Genomic DNA, 9,172 nt, shown 5'->3' on the forward strand with positions numbered 1-9,172 from the left:
CCCAAAACGCTCGAAAATCGAATTTTACTGCCAAGTGTGTAAACACTTTTGTCACCCATTGTAGTTCTATAAGTGTCAAAAAAACAAAAAACAAGAAAACTGTTTCGAACCACCTTAACTTTAATACCTATTACACAGATTCTAGAAAAAGTTGGAATGAAAGAAGAATATTTCCCCATTGAAACAGACTGGATGAAACAAGCTGTAATCCCCAACCATAAAGCAATTATCGGTTTGAGGAAGCCAGTAGCTTCAAAAAGGAACCATTAGCTGGTGCTAAAACTAAATCAGATATGTCAGATATCTTAAAAAAACATTGCTAAAGCAGCAGCTGAGAACCCTCAAAAGGTTAAAAGTTTATTACAGTGTAAATCCTGCTGTTCAATTTTTTTAAGCCACTATTTCTTGGAAGTAAATAAATCAACAATAGAGTGTGTGCATGTGACATCATCGAATTCTCAATTCCAAAACTAAAGAGACCCTAAAGGTTTTATCGTCATCAGTTATGAGAGGTACTAAATTTATCTCTGTTTACAACTTTGCAGCTCAATGGCGTCCTTCGTTTGAAAACCAGCGCATTTTGAATTTCGGGGTTATGGTGGTGTGTGAGATGAAGTTCAGATTGCATTTGTCGAAAATTATACACTTATCTTGTGATTTTTAGCCATCATAGGAGTTAAAGTACTAGGGAAAAGTGCTTTTGTAAATGTTTTTTGTTTGGTTCAGTTAATCAGTTGTCTAGATCGCCAAAGTAAGTTCAAGATGTTTACACTATTTTTCCAGCTGCCTTATTGGTGGACTAAGGAGGTTCTCCAACATGGCAGCTCTATAATAGGCTTTATAATTCTGTGTGGATCATTTTGATGAATATCTCAACTTCGAGACAATGCACACACCTTAAACTTGGAGAACTGTCTTCTTTATTTATGGTCTATAATATCACAATTTCTTGACTTTATGCACTGAATGGTTTTTGATTTTATTTGTCAGTGTGACAATGCACACACTCTATTGTGAACGAATAACAAGTATACCAATCTTTGCAAGTATGATCTAAACAATAATAAAAATTAAGTCTGACTTTAACATCAGTTAATTGACAATTAGCGTCCATAAAAAACAGCTAAACAGAGTTTTAAATGTAATAAATTTTTTTGATAATTATTCCTAAGCATCAGTGCCAGTGTAAAGGAAGGAAAATGAATCAAATATCCGTGAATTTAAGAATGATTAATTGCTTTCTTTAGGTTGAATTGTTCTTCAAGCATAAGTTGGTTGCAAGAAAATGTGGATGTAGTGAAGCACTTGGATTTAAGGTGGCACCTATGCTCAATCTTGTAAATCCGAAGGATGAGATCAACGCAGATGTCTTCAGGGCTTTCATAAGATGCACAGGAATTGGGTGCAACGGCATAAAACTTTGATTTACCAATGGTATTCAGCACCATTGGACCCAGATACGAGAAGTGTTTTGCCAAAAAATATATTGGCAAAGCTGGACAGTGGTGTGTAACTTTTATTACATTATAATCTTTAGAAAATTAATTTACTGCATACAGTAGGTTACTAAGACAATGTTAAAAGAGGTGTATATTGTATGTATCACCTTTTGCTCCAGTCACAACCTACCCTGATCCAACGTAGCGCAAATGCAATTGCTTATAGTACACAGATGTTGCAATACTTAAGTTTTTGTATATTTTAACACTCAACCTATTTTGCCCTCTTTCACCTATTCTCTCTTGCAACTTGTTTTTACTTTCTTTCCCCCTAGCAGTTTACCTTTGTTGGATTTGATATATCCACAGAGTTTCATTTCTGTAGCTGCTAGATAGACCCCTAGTCAAGACCTGAAAGTCCTGAAAGCTTCCAACAGGCTTGATAGCCAGTGTTAAGAATTCGTTTCTGCACCTACTGTTAAGAATTATTTTCTGGACATGATTTGACCTAATTGATGACTAAATTGTCAGTGATTATTCTGTCAGAAATCCAGGTCTGAATTAATGAACTGAACTTATCTTGTTTTTGCCTTAAATGGAACACTCGGATGTTTGTTTTCCAGTTATTCATGTTAAATATTTGAGTTAGGTAAGAAAACTTCTGAAGAAGATAACTTAAGCTTTGAACTTAACATTGTTATTTACTGAATGGAATAATTTATGGGCATCTTTAGTGTCAGCAATTAAGTCTCATTCAATTATTCTGGTCCTTTTATAGTTATCAAGCTTTATTGGCCCAAGATAAGCTGTTTTCGATACAGTAAAGTGTTATGTTCATATGTTTGTTTATATGTTCAATGTTGTAGTTAGGGAAAAATGGATGTTGCTGTAAAGATTGTGTCTCAGTGTTGAGGCCATAGGTTACTGTCAATGAATGGAAAGGGACATGTTTTGTGCCCATTTTGATCCTTGCAGTTGCTTATATAATTAGATAATGCATCTTGAATAATGAAAATAAGGGTGATGAACAATCAAAAAAATTCCAGTCATAGAGGCATGAAATTTTTGTGCAATGCTCTATTCTCAAGAAGTACTATATTAATAATTTTTAGTCACCAGATAATTCCTACTTATGTCAGTGAATGAAGTTTACTTGACCATATTTATCTTAGATCTTCTGCCTTTGATGTAATTACCAATGACTGTTTACAGACGATCCATTTTCCAAGTTGAGTGGCTCACAGCCACTTTGATTTCCATTCTGTTAGGGAGCCGATTTTCTCCTTTCAAATTCACTTCTGAGAGGACTTCATTTACCAGAATATCTGGATAACCTCTCACTTGTCAGGAGTACCCGATGGAGCTGCTCGACAGAAAACCCGCTCGGGAGGTTGCAATTACTCTGGCTGGGAAATATTAGCATTAGATCATTTACTGGCTGGGATTTTCGTTCAGCATCTGGCTTGCTAAAAACTGATTTAAAACACTCTCCCTAGCTGGAAAAACGTGACTTGTTTGTTTTTCCTGTGACTTTTTCGAAAAAGCAATCAAATAAACTGCTTCCGTCCTGGGACATAAAAAACGCGCAAGTGAGCTTCAAAGTTAAAAGTCTTCCACCGCGAGACGATAAAACCGCAAGTGGTCATACTTACTCCCAGCGCCACACGCTGCAAAAATAATCCAAATCAACACGCGCAGGACACCATCCCTGAAAATGATGGCTCCATTGTCAGATTGTTGCAGTTTATCTTTTTTATCAACCAGTAAAAATTGCATAACAACAGCAGCTGTCATTTTCAATGACGTAATAACACTAGTATCTCGAATGGCCAAATCCATTAAAAACTCTCTTTTTAATGAACACGGCCGATCTCCAGAATCTCCGCTCGTTTGTCGTTCCAAAGGCCTGAAGAAGCCGTCACTTCAGAAAACCGCTGCTGGCACTATTGTGCTGCAAGCAGTCAGCAGTTATAAAGAAACAGTGGAAAGCAACTTAAGGTTGGTAAATTCATTCCTATAATTCTCTTGCTTGCACACGGGGCAGTGATGGTACATTGTACTGGAATCAGTGACACTGTTCGCTCTCTGTTTTGCATTAATTCTTTCATTTATCGACAACTAAATTTAAAAAGGTATCGGCAACATAAGAACCTACACTCTAAGGTGTTCATTTACAACAACAACAGCTTATTTCTACTACTGCAAACAACTAAAAGAATTTACATCATAATTATAAATAAATAAATAAACAGTACAGTACATACAGTAGTGGGACACCCAAAATAACTAAAAAGCTAAACTAGTTGGGTGACCATAATTATAATAATTAAAAATGTGAGAGTCAGGAAAGAGGCACAACAAATACATTGGTACACATAAATATCATAAACTTGGTACAAGATTAAATATACAAAACAAAACAAAATAAATAGATATAAACCATCAAAATATCAGTAAAGATTAATAGAGACTAATGAAATGCGAAGTTAGTTCTTTTTTAAATTGATTAGAAGTACAACACTTGAATCTTTCATCAAGTTCATTCCATAATTTAGGTCCATTAAATCGAATATTACATTTGCCATAATTTGTTCGAATTTTTGGAAGATAGAAAGTAGATCTAGATGCAAAGCGAGTATTTACATTATGTTTACAAGATGTTTTGACAAAAAACGAATCAAAGATCTTTGGTAGTTTGCCAGTATTAAACTGGTGCATGAAAAAGAGAGTTTGACGCTTAACATAATCTTGAAGTTTAAGAAGGTTAAGCTTAGCAAACAAAGGACTTGTATATGCATCAAAATTTGAGAAAGTAATTAAACGGATTGTTTTCCTTTGTACTATTTGAAGTGGTTTAATATTATGATCATGAGTGTTGCCCAAAACTATACAGCCGTAGGAGACAAAAGGAAGAATAATGGCATCGTATAATTGAACTAGTGTTTTCGTATTAACAAAATGTCTAATCTTAGATAGGACACCAATACCCCTAGATATTTTTTTTGAAATTTGTTGAATTTGTTCTTTCCAATTTAGATGACAGTCTATGAGAATGCCAAGGTACTTAACATTCTTTTGTTGATCAATTGGCTTACCATCTATTTCAATGTTCAAGGAATTGTTTATCTTTTTTTGATGAGGATGAAATATTACAAAATGTGTTTTAGTAATATTGAGAGATAGTTTGTTGGCACGAAGCCATAAGCTAATTTCACTGAGTTCTCGATTAACATTTTGCTCTAGATGCTGTAAATCACCATGGGTATAAAATAGATTAGAATCATCAGCAAATAAATGGAAATCAAAAATAGATGAATTAGTGAAATCATTAATATAAATCAGGAATAATACTGGGCCAAGCACAAAGCCTTGTGGTACCCCACATGTTATTTGCAGAGGATCTGAGTCAAAATTGTCTAGAGAAATAAATTGCTGTCAGTTAAGTATGAGCGGAACCACTCATTTGGTAAACCACGAATTCAGTGGTCAGCAAAGATGGCAGACATGTTTTGCTTACTGCGTGTGATACGTCTTCTGTTCACTGCTTAATGCAGATTTTTACACATTTTTCTTTACTTTTTGGTGTATCTGTGTGTCCATTTATGTAACAAGTGAAATGTCATCAAACGACAAGCCTTCTCTGAAGGACCTTGAGTCGCTGCTCAATAGCAAACTCAAGCCGATTCACTCCAGGCTAGACAACCTATTCAAAAAAGTTGATGACAAATATAAGGCTCTACAAGCAAGACTTGATTCACTTGAGGCCAGGAATGCGAGTTTAGAAGCCGAAAATGCTAAACTGGCCAGCAAACTGCAATTCTGCGAAGCTTCATTGAACAATTTAGAACAGTATTCTCGCCGGGAGTGCGTAGAAATTTCCGGCATACCCGAAGCAGAAGACAAAAAACACGAAGGAAATTGCAATAAAAGGAGGCTCATTAATAAGAGTAGATATCACGGAAAGCGATTTATCCATAAGTCATTGACTACCAAAACAGTCCTACAGAGATGTAGTTAGGGAAGGCTCACAAGCTTCATCGAATTCTTCACGCTTCAGAGCGCCCAATATAGTTGTGAAATTTGTACGAAGAGAGCTGAGAGATCGCTTCTATAAAGCAAGAAAATTCCTACCGGATAAGACAACAGAAGACCTGGATCTTGGATTACATTCCGAGAACAAGATTTGTATCTCAGAAAACCTTACTTAAATCAACAAGGATCTTTTTAAGGACAGTTTGAAAGTTAAAAAGGATCTGAGGTACAAGTACATCTGGACATTCTATGGTCTATCTATCTTCGTAGAGATTCACAAAGCCCTGCTGTTGCCATAAACAAGAAATTGGATTTGGATGTCTTGAAGCAAGATGGTAGAGTTCATCCCTCCTCACCACAAACAACTGGCTAAGTTAAAACTTACTCTTCATTACTTATTTATATATTGTCATACACTTATAGATAACTTACCGCAGTTTGACTTGTTATCTAAAGTTGACAAGATATCCAGTCTTAATAATCATGATGTGGAAAATAATATAATGCAGCAGCCAGACTTTAAATATTACACTCTAGATGACTTTCTTAATAATGAGGATATTTCTCAGAGCAAATCTATGCTCTTATTTACATCTGCAGTCATTCTGAGTTATTTCGAGGGCTCCGCTGGTAAACAAAAGAATGGAGATCTGCTGTGAAAGGGACTTGGCGCAGAAAAACAAAGCAGCTGCATAAACGGTAGGCATAATGTTCTGTTTATATGTGCTAGTCGTCTGCATCGGTGGTCAACTTTTCTCTCTTGATGCTAAAGTAATCAAGTAAAGTGATCTCATTGTACCATACACTTGTCGTTTCGCTCATAGCAATTTTGGGTTGCTATAGATCTGGAAATTTGCTTAATCGAAAATTTCCCGAAAGTTGCTGGAAGACGAGGGACCATGGTTTGCCCTATTTTTCAGTCTTATTGGGTACATTAAATGCCTTAATCGTGGTTCAGTACTAGCATAACAAGTTAATGTTTGTCCTCTGGAAAACAAGGGACTATCGCGCGTTGCTCACCGGAAATGGCCGTCGGGTGGATTCATTCCACATTGTTCGCTGTCTCTTTGACCTTTGAGAGAAATGCTTTTGGTGAACTCATTCCACACTGTTCGCTGTCTCTTCGAGAAAAATGCTTTTATTTTGAGACCCTAACCTTATTAATGTATCAGCGATTCAAGATTGCCGGGAGTTAATTTACATTTGCAGTCATTCTGAGTCATTTCAAAGGCTGGAGAGAAAAAAGAAAACAGACTAAGGGAAGATATCTGCCAGATCTAAGTTCCGCTGAGAAAAGGACTTACCAAGGAGACAAAGCAGCTGGATAAAGGGTAGGCATATTTGTTTATATGCGCTAGCTCGGACTGCATTGCTGGACATACAACTATTCTCTCTGACACTAAGATAAAGGGATCATTGTACCATACAATCAATGCCTCGCTCATAGCACTTTTGTATTAGCACTGATTGCTTTAAATCAGTGCAACTTTACATGATGGAATTTTCCAAAAGTTGCCGGATAACAAGGGTTAATTGTTTGCCCTCTTTTTCAGTCTTATTGGGTACATTGAATGCAAGGGACTATTGCGTGTTGCTCACCAGCAACCGTAGTTAAATCATGCAATGTATTTTATTTGGCATAAGTAAAATGTTTAAATTGTCTATGTTATTAAAATCTTCATCAGCTAAAAGAAGTCAAGATTTTACCTTCTTAAACTTTTCTTCAGTTTGTAGTTGAGAAGGAAACAACTTTCGTCTTTCTGTGTGGCTTTCTTTGAGCAAAAATATATCATTTGTCGCCTTTGGTTCTGTTTCACAAGGCTAGCTGGTCAGACCAGTAGGTTCTGCGTGTAATCTAAGCAAGTGTCTGGAAAATATTGCCAAAGTACAATTTGAAAGGCATAATGCACGAAGTGTTTGATTGCACCAAGCAAGTGAATTTCCGGTAATAAACACAATCCAAAACAGCTTTCATTTGAACTCGTCGTTGACCAACCAGTTGAGGCAACGGTTTCATTCTGCACGCTAGTGCTGTGAATTAACTAGAGTCGTGTAATGAATGATGTATTGATGAACTGTATATCGTAATGGACACTTCTGCCAGTTTAAAACTCTTTGACCAAAGAGCGCACGTCTGGATAATAATTTTGCCAGATTATTTGGCAGGAATTTGTCGCCTGTGGTATTGGGCGGGCATAAAGGCGAAAACTCCTTTTTTTGGCATGTTCACTCATTCACAAGGCCAATGGGGCAAATTCCTTTGGGGTGATCCGGGTCAGGATTTATGATCTGAGATCACACTGATCATGTTCACGAGAGGCCGCAAATGACTTCTGGAATGTCAGGAGATAAGTAGCCTGCATTGCAGCCAGACATGTTCACCAGCGGTTTAGACTGTCTGCGACGCAGGCTAGAGATAAGTTGACCCATGAGAAACTTGACATTAAAGACACTGCCTAAAGACATGGTCGCAAACAAAAGGGGTTGTGTTCCTAATTAATTACACGCTTTGACAAGGTCTGTGAACCCAGTATGTGCACAGGAACCACACGAAATTGCAAACGTCATGTCAGTTCATTGATTAGTAGAGAGGGTGATTGGGGGTATAGATCATGTTTCACAGAAAATTAAAAAGGCCTTTTCACAAGTCACGAAAACTGATATAATAGTGGTCGCAGCCGCACTAGAGATTTAATCGGGTTATTTCTAATTAATTAATTACGGTTAACCGGGTTACTGAAAATTCGTAATGCGGCCGCTAATTTCGGCTGTTCATGGAACTTAAACCGGGTTTATGGTGACTATGGAAATTAATTGATGAACAATAGATTTTTTAACCGGGTTAGGTTAATTTTAAACCACCTTTTTCTGTGCTTTAACCCACGTTAGCAGCCTCTTATCAGCAGTCTGATCAGCACTGTGCATTGGCTTTTTCGAAATCTGACATTTTGTTGGTTTATCTCACTTCACAACCCAATTTAGCGCAGCCGCTCATAAAATATAACCCCGTTATTATTATAACCAACCTTTAACCGAGTTTAGAATTTTTAACCAGGTTTCTAAAAAATAAACCCAGTTAACTCTCTTAGTGCGGCCGCAGCCAGTGGCATTTTACACTTCATGGAAAATAAAACAAACATTCTGGAAATTCACGGCTCACAATTACTAAGACAAATCCAGTGCACGCCTGACGAACAACCAACGATTGCTTTTGCTGCGAATCCTTGCGGCTTCTGTCATGAGTCTTTTGCGGTGATCGCCTGACGAATGACTAACAATTGCTTTTGCTGTGAATCCTTGCGGCTTCTGTTGTGAGTCTTTTGCGGTGATGGCCTGACGAACAACGATTGCTTTTGCTGCAAATCCTTGTGGCTTCTGTCGTGAGTCTTTTGCGGTGATCACCTGACAAACAACCAACGATTGCTTTTGCTGCGAATCCTTGCAGCTTCTGTTATGAGTCTTTTGCAGTGATTGCCTGACGAACAACCAACAATTGCTTTTGCTGCAAATCCTTGCGGCTTCTGTCGTAAGTCTTTTGCGGTGATCACCTCATTGTAACGAACAACCAACGATTGCTTTTGCTGCAAATCGTGCAGCTTCTGTCGTGAGCCTTTTGCGGTGATCACCTGATGAACAACCAACAATTGCTTTTGCTGCAAATCCTTGCGGCTTCTGTTGTGATTCTTTTGCGGTGATCGCCT

This window comes from Orbicella faveolata, unplaced genomic scaffold, assembly GCF_042242905.1.
Source record: "Orbicella faveolata isolate gen_17 unplaced genomic scaffold, um_ofav_v1 contig_46, whole genome shotgun sequence".
NCBI lineage: Eukaryota > Metazoa > Cnidaria > Anthozoa > Scleractinia > Merulinidae > Orbicella > Orbicella faveolata.